Source organism: Monopterus albus, unplaced genomic scaffold (assembly GCF_001952655.1).
Source record: "Monopterus albus unplaced genomic scaffold, M_albus_1.0 scaffold34.1, whole genome shotgun sequence".
Classification (NCBI taxonomy): domain Eukaryota; kingdom Metazoa; phylum Chordata; class Actinopteri; order Synbranchiformes; family Synbranchidae; genus Monopterus; species Monopterus albus.
In genome coordinates, this window is record NW_018127914.1 from 4,235,783 (window position 1) to 4,243,996 (window position 8,214).

General features: G+C 38.4%; 1 long non-coding RNA gene across 1 annotated transcript in view; it reads left to right on the forward strand.

Moving 5' to 3' along the window:
• LOC109958751 (uncharacterized) overlaps nucleotides 1–8,208 on the forward strand; it is a 12,656-nt gene extending 4,448 nt beyond the window's left edge. The window contains exon 3 of the long non-coding RNA XR_002274723.1: nucleotides 8,081–8,208. This is a non-coding gene — a long non-coding RNA (uncharacterized LOC109958751). The remainder of the gene's footprint in view (nucleotides 1–8,080) is intronic.
• The last annotated feature ends 6 nt before the right edge of the window (nucleotides 8,209–8,214 follow it).

Genomic DNA, 8,214 nt, shown 5'->3' on the forward strand with positions numbered 1-8,214 from the left:
GTCCTCTACCAGAGGCCTGGGAGCTTGAGGGTCCTGCACAGTATCTTAGCTGTTCCTAGCACTGCACTCTTCTGGACAGAGATCTCAGATGTTGTTCCTGGGATCTGTTGGAGTCACTCTCCTAGTTTGGGGGTCACACCGTTGTACTGCAATTTGCTGCATTTTATCTGTATTAGTTTCCTACCAACAAATATACTATTTTGCATAATTGTATTTATTTGGTAATCATTTGAATCAGTTAGGTTAACATGCAGTTTTTGTGAAATCAGTCCCCTCATTAAAATGCACATTTTTGCAAATTCCATTGTTGATCTTTTAGAGATGCATAGTGACAACAAATAAAACGGACACTGGATTAGAAATGTTTACATCAGGAAAGGCTGAAGGGTTGGTAAGAGCTGACGGTTATTGCAGTCCCACAGACAAGCAGCACCTTAACCCCATCCTGTTGTACCAAATACAGTAGTGTTAACCACTGAGCTATCCAGCTACTGGATAAGGACACATTTAGAACGTTTTCTGGTTTCAGTTTCTCACATTATTGTCACATAAGGCTGAGAGGCTGCACAGGAATCTAAATCACACTCATAAGATGATTTATTGTGCAGCCCCAATAAATATCTAGCAGAATTTTTTTTTTTGTTTGTTTTTTTTTTGTTTTTAGGTATCTTGCTAGTTTTTCTAGCTGAAAGTATGCTGGAGTTATTCAGCGGAAAAAAACGTACGGAAGATATCAGAATAATAAAGAACAGGATAACAATAGTGTGGATGCTGACTCAGCATCCATACAATTAAAACCTTTTTAGATTCCACTGTTTAAAAGGAGACTGGAAACAAAAAAAGCATTACACTACTTTTAATTGTTTTTGTTCTTACTCATTATTTTTTCCGGGAGGATAAATAAAGTGAAATCAATGTATCCCAATTCTCTGTGGACACTCTGTAAGCACGACGACTATAGGATGGCAGATAATTATCTATTTCAAATGATCGTTTATGCCAATTCAAACAATAATACAGGCTTTGACTTTTTGATAATGAAATTCATTGTAAGAGTAAATATCAGATGAGTTTTCTTGCATAGCATAGAATTAAAAAGTAACTCCTCATTATGTGTAGCTTATAGGTAACCTCAGTGGAACAATGGCGACATTTTGTGCTTTTTATGGAGGTTGCACACAGAACTGGCAAGGCAGACCCGACCATACACTTTTACTGCCTCACGGGGGCGCTACTACCCCCCTCAGTCCAATGAAAGACAAGACGCTCTTTGTCAAGTAATTTCCACTGTGTCTTGAACGGACTGAAGCAAATTCAGTAAAATAACACAATAAGGGCTCAAACCAAGTGTTTCCCCCTCTTTCTTACTCTCAGTGAACTATAGAAAGACCATTCAACATGCACATTAAACATTAGAAAACACAAACTTTTAAAATTATCTGATCAATCCATTCACATGTATTAAACAAAAATAATAACAGCAAACACACTTTTCATAAATTCATTTAAAATGCAGGTGACACTGCAAAATGTAATTATTTTGACAATCCAAGTCAAAGGTTGTCTTGTATCTGAAACAGTAGCCGCCCACACTATATTGGCTGCATGACCCATAGTCAGGAGATAAAAGGAGATAAGAGACTGAAACACACATCTTACATGATTTCAGTTTTATGTGAAGGGTAGTTAAAGTGAAATCATAGCACTCCTCTCCTCTCACGCTGGGATTCCCCTAAGGTATCAAATCAGGAACACAGTACAGAAACCAAGCTCAATATTCACTTATCATTTTTACACTGCAAAAAATTAAATAAAGAATACATATATGTAATATAAATTAACTTTTACCTTTACCTCATGTTAAAAAGACTGAACACAAATGTCCAGATTACATCACACCCATGGCCTGATTAACAGTTTGGAGGAAAAAATCAGTTGCTGTTCCTCTCCCTCCCTGTGTATTGTCTACTCTGTGCTAGAAAGTTAAAGACTCGCATTTAGTCAATGACTGTTTGCTGTCACCATTCTGACTAAGAACCATCCTAACGACCACTGTTGTGGTGTGACTAGACACCTGAAAGTCACCTTGGCTTTTCTAAATCCTATGTGTTTGCATGAATTTGCTTATTCACAAACAAGAACAGATACATGGGAATGTGTTTATATATGTATTGAAAACCCCTGTGTTAAACCTTTAGATCCAATTAAGCTTATTTCTATGGTGCCACAACTTTGTGCACCTGTTTGTAAGATGAAAACTTGGTAAAGATACGGTATAAGCTTCTTCCAAGAGGACAGGGAGGCAAGAAGCTTGGCTACAGGTGAAAATGTTATTTCTGTGTCACCTGTTTATTTACTTGATTTATTCCTAGGGGACCATGTATAATTCAGCAGAAATTATATTAGCAGAAATTCAGCATTTTTATGACTTTACCTAGAATCATTATACACTGTCTATACACTGTGGTCAAATTGTATAAAATTCCAGTAATAGACATGGTGCTGATTTATGTCCTAAAAGGGTATAGTATACTGCTTCTGTGATACAATTTCTAATTTAATAAGGCAAAACAAAGTATTGTAAGGTAGGATGAGCTAAAACATGCTCAGAACGTCATGGCAAATTTGGAAATTAATAAACAATGCAAATGGGAATCTGACAAAACATGTTCTTCTGAGGGAAAACGTGTCAATGGCCTCTCGTGTGTGATTATGGGATCCCGGGGTGTTGTTTTCCAGTACTTACTGATACTGATAGCACAAAGAAGAAATATATTTTACATGCTTATTAGAACTTGTGATTGTCACTAAGGTTTTGTTTGGCAGTGAAAATAACAAGCTGATTTCATGAAATTTCCTAGGTGTTAGTCAAAAAAGTTACACTCCTTACCTGTATCCTCTTTTAACGTTATTCTTTGTTTACTTCTTTTCTTCTTTCCTCCCCTCCCTTCCTGTTTCATACACTGAATCACTATAGTATTATCAGTATTTCTAAGAAGAAGACTGGATAAATGTGAAAAACAACTGATGCCAGTTGTATCCAGTCAATGTTGGTAAATTTCCTGTAACGGTCCCAAAATGGTAATGACACACCAAACTGCCTGGAATTACAGAACTGCACTTTGCTCGAAAGTGTAATTCAGTCATTTTAATGGCAAACCACTCCTACACAATGTTCCCTGAAATGTTCAAGCAAGTTGCACATGAAGTCACATTCCATAATGTCAGTGCATTATAGGTCAACAGCAAAATGCAAGGGGTCAGGGTTCAGTTTCTATGGTGCACAGTGGTAGCTTTTAGGAAGCAAAGTAAAAGCACTACAGATTGGGTTGTAGCTGAAAAGGTGTACTCACAGGGTATGACTTGATGAGAGAAGAATAGTAGCAGTTTTCTGCAAGTGTAAGGGTTGAAATTATGTCTGTCGTGCCCCTAAAACTTATTGTGATTTGGAATATTGAAAGAAATTGAAAATGACTCCAATTGTCATTATACTATAAACCAATGGCTCAAGGAGTAGAGAAAAAGCTTTCTAGGGTTACGTGCAAGTCAGATGCATGATGTAATCTGAAACAGTGTAACATCTCTGGAAAATTTCGCTGATTGTGTACTTATTGTGTACTGAAGAAAACCTAGATGAACAGTAATGTTACTACATGGTGCATGTAAAAACACATCACCTTTCCACTGACCTAACTATGACTACTTAACTTGAGAGACATTTTTACATGATGGTTTTCACTGGAATGACTTCTGAGGCATGCTGCAACCTAACACCAGCATGTTTTGTTTTTGTGGTGTGTTTCTTTCGTTTTGTCAGCTCGTCTATGTGGCAAGTTAAAGAATTTCCTGTTGCGATTTTTATGGGCTGCATGAATTGAATCTGCTGTCCAGCTGGTCAGCAGAGGATGGATCTACAGTACAGAGCATCTGGTTTTCAAAGAATAAATGCCAAGAGATATCAGGGGTTGCAGCTACAGTATGTAACTTAAGGTAGCACTAGCATGAAACTCCAAATCAATCCACTCTGCTCCATCCAGCACTCCCTCTCCCTGCTCCACTGTGCTCTACTGCGCTCAGCCATGCTACTGTACCAGTCAACACGTTGCCTCCCTTGTCCAGTGTTTTGTTCTTTGGTTCTTTAATGGCAACCTTGATGTCAAAAAGACACTGATTTACAGCTGTCTTTTTTCTAGATTTGAATGTGGGTGAAGCCAGTCTATTTTGTACACATGCCTGAATCTGTGCACCACTGACTTTGACTATGATTGTGTAGCCTAGTATGGAGATGGCTACAGTACTGTTGTCATTCGGCTCTATATGAATAAAGGTTAAGAGTATTTTATTAAATTCCACATTTTGTCAACCTGTATGACTCACAGGGTGCAACAGGTTGGACAGGCTGATGGAATTAGTGTGTAAAGGGCAGGAGCCAGTTTCACCAGTTGTCACAAGTTCAAACTTACTCAAACATTTTACTATGAAGGAATTTACACATACTAATTTAAAACAGGCTGCACCACAAATTAGCAAAGATATTTGCTGCTGCTAAGTATCTGCCAGGAAAGTGCTAGGTAAATGAACCAGCTGCCAGTGCTAACGTTGGTTTATATAATGGTCAATATAACCCGGGTTTATAGTGAGGAGTAAAAGATGTATACTCAGCATGCCGGCCCTGACACTTGACTAAAACTGTGTTTACTAACAATGTAACTAATATTTAAGTAGCAATTCACAAAAATAAGAGATTACACAATTATGCTAAATGACCAAACACCACCACTTAAGTTAGCATAGATATTTCCCACTCACTCTATTCTGCTTGAACAGAACTTGCACTTCTCCACGTTAGACCTACACTTACAAATTAGCCTATAGGCAGTTGTCAATTATACCATAGTGTCAACTAAAACTATTTTTTTAAAGTTATGTTTCAGTTTGTGATGTAGTTTCTGTTTATATACAGTTGATGTTTTTGACTGGACAGAACTACATGTGTTCCTTAGCAATCAATTTACACATTAGGCTAGTTAAACTAGCGAAGACATAGATGTTTTGATCTCACTACTTTAAAACTAGCCACTACTAAGAATGAAGAAAGGACTCTATACACAAAAATATAAAAATCGATTTATGAATAGTCGATGCAACTCGTTTCAGGGCTCTGTATGTTTTTACTGTGTAGCTACTGTACACATTATTTCTCAAAATTTATGGAGTAGCTATAAATGGGGCTGTTTTTAGCTGGACTGGACTAGTTATTTGCTGTATCTGTGATAAGGGCAATGATTATATTAGATGTGTTATGTTTTTAAGCTTGTCTATTGTCTTCTCTTTAGCAGAACACTCCACAGCTATTTTGTTTTTTCCTCCAACTCTAACTCTAAAGTCTGCTTCATCTGCCACAGGACAAACATGTACTGTAGTTCAGTAGCTGGCAGCTTGCCACACAAAAGGATTTCCTGTCACCACTGCAGTGTGACTGCACACTGGTTTGAGGTGTTTTTATTTGGTCAGTAGTGCGAAGGTGTTCGATGTGTGGGGGTTCTCCCCACGCAGAAGAGATCACAAGAGGAAATATTATAGAATGAGAAGTCATTGCATAGCGACAAGAAAAAGAAAGTGGTTAAGAGACAGAAACAAAGGGAGAGGCTGAGAAAGAATTACTGTAAAAAGCAAGCCATGCTTACAGTAACTTTGCTATAAATTGTGTGTATTGAAAGTGTGCCTCACTGCCATGGGACGACAGTGATGGAGATAAAATCATGTTTTGTGGTTTCATGTTCGATGTGCCTGTAAATACATCACACTTTTTTTGTTTTGTTTTGAGAAAAGTACGAAAAAATATGGTTTTAAAATCTACAAATCTTGTCTGAGAAAAAAAAAATAGCTTTAGAGGTTTTAGCGCTTTAGAGACTTCAACCTCAAATGACATTTCTGACTTCAGAGCAGTTGTTCCAACGAATATTATTTTATTAAACTCAACTCCAAAAATGACACAAATGTTAAAACAGGTGATTCAACCTAACACCTGCAATGAAACTTAATGTCAGTCAGCAACGGTGATGCCCCTGTCCATCATTTTGAACTCTGCACTGTTACCGTCAGGTAACAGCACTAGACTTCCTAACAGGAGTTTCTATTGTAATAGTAAAATTGTGGTATAAGTAGTGTTTTATCTGAGTTTCATTGGTGACCGGCTAGTTTCATTTCCTGTATTTTCTAGGAAAAAGAGCCTGAAAAGTGAAGCAGTCAGGGGGATGTAGTGTGGGACTTCCTAGAGTTTATTACCAGCAACACAGCAGTATGTTGTAAGGGTGTATGCGTGGTGTTCCCGTCTACAATAACTGTGTCATCATGATATTTAGTAATTGTGTTCATAGAGAGAGAACTTTGTGTGCATGGGTGCATTTCTGACTATTTTGACATGGACCATTGGTTTGTGTCAGTAGTGGTCTCATATACAGTAAAAATAAAATAATACGGACAAAAGAAGAGTCAAAGTTTTAAGACTAACATTTCTCCTGGTGGGTTCAGTGTTAATGGAGTTAACCAACCCTTATAGAAATAAAACCAGGTATACCTTTCTTTGCATGAGAAGCTGAAAATAAAAGGAATAGCCTTGTCTAAGCTGAAGAAAATGTGATGGTCCCGCTTTTGTCATTTGACACTCAGGTAACTAAAGTTTACTTTAAACACTTGAGTACCGAGTAGAGTAGAGTAGGTACTTTATTGATCCCACAGTTGGGAAATTTCTGTGTTACAGCAGCAATAAAGAACAACCAACATAACACCATAATCACCATCTCTTTAGTCTTACTGGTGTTCAGGACCAGTCGATTTTCCTCTTTGTAGATGACAGTGGTGGGAGTTGTACTTGAAGTCTGACGTGTAGAGGGTGAACAGAAAGGGGGAAAGCACCATCCCCTGGGGTGTCCCTGTGCTGCTGACTACTACATCCGACACACAGTCCCGCAGCCTTACGAACTGAGGTCTGTTTGTGAGGTAGTTAATGGTCCGTGCAGACAGGTGTTGGTCCACACCTGCCCCCTCCAACTTCCCTCTCAGCAGTGACGGCTGGATTGTGTTGAAAGCACTGGGGAAGTCAAAGTACATGACCCTCACAATACTTCTGGGGGACTCGAGGTGAGATAGGGCTTGATGCAGCATGTAGATAATAGCGTCGTCTACCCCGATGCCAGGTCGATATGCAAACTGCAGCGGGTCCAGTGCTGAGCTCACTTGGGCACGGAGGTGGCCGAGGCCAATCCTCTCCATGGTCTTCATCGGGTGGGAGGTCAGGGCAGGGCCGGCCCGTGGCATAGGCAGTATAGGCAAATGCTAAGGGCGCCAGAAATGGAGGAAGAAAAAAAGTGTAACTTTCACTATTCTTAAAACTAGACTTCAGAAAAGAATAAGCCCACCACATTAATTTAACTGCATAGCAGCAAAGCCTACTAAGTAGTAGTAGTAGTAGTAGTAGTAATAATAATAATAATAATATAGCCTACTTTCCTAAGACGCCTCCCCTCTCTTTCAAATAATCCGACTTTACCTGCTACCCCCATCATTCCTCCTCGGGCAAATGTGTAAATATTAGATGTATTCAGCAGGTGTTATAAGGTTAATTGCATTGACATGGTTATCTGACATTTTCTCAGCTTGTAAATCAAAATGCTCTTCATTTTCCATAGTTGTAAGCCTAGCTGTTTGTTGTGTTACAGGTCATACTGTCTAAAGTGCGTTTATCATGTTAAACTTAACAGTGTTAAAGTGCACAACATTAATGTTAGAGCATAATTTAGCATTCCCACATGGTATATTATACTGCAGTTTACTCATTCTTTGCAATGCATTCTGCTAATTAGCATTTCACTGTAATGACAATAAAATTGAAATTGTTACTAATATATGAATTACTTATATAATTTGTATCAGAAAAAGTACATTGTATATTATACAGTATAGTCTACATCATGCATGTATCTCTAGGTTTTTCATTTATATTATTTCATTTTATTTTATTCTTAAAATCATGTGTTTATTATTAGACTGGTGTCACATACTCCTCTTCTGTCTTCAGATGCGCTGCTGAGGTTTCTCAGTCCCACCGTTGCAAATCCTCCTGTCCCCTCCACATCAGCAGCACAACCCAGCAGTGATGCAGCAGCATCAAGCGCTCCTCCTGTCACCTCCACCTCAGCAGCACAACCTAGC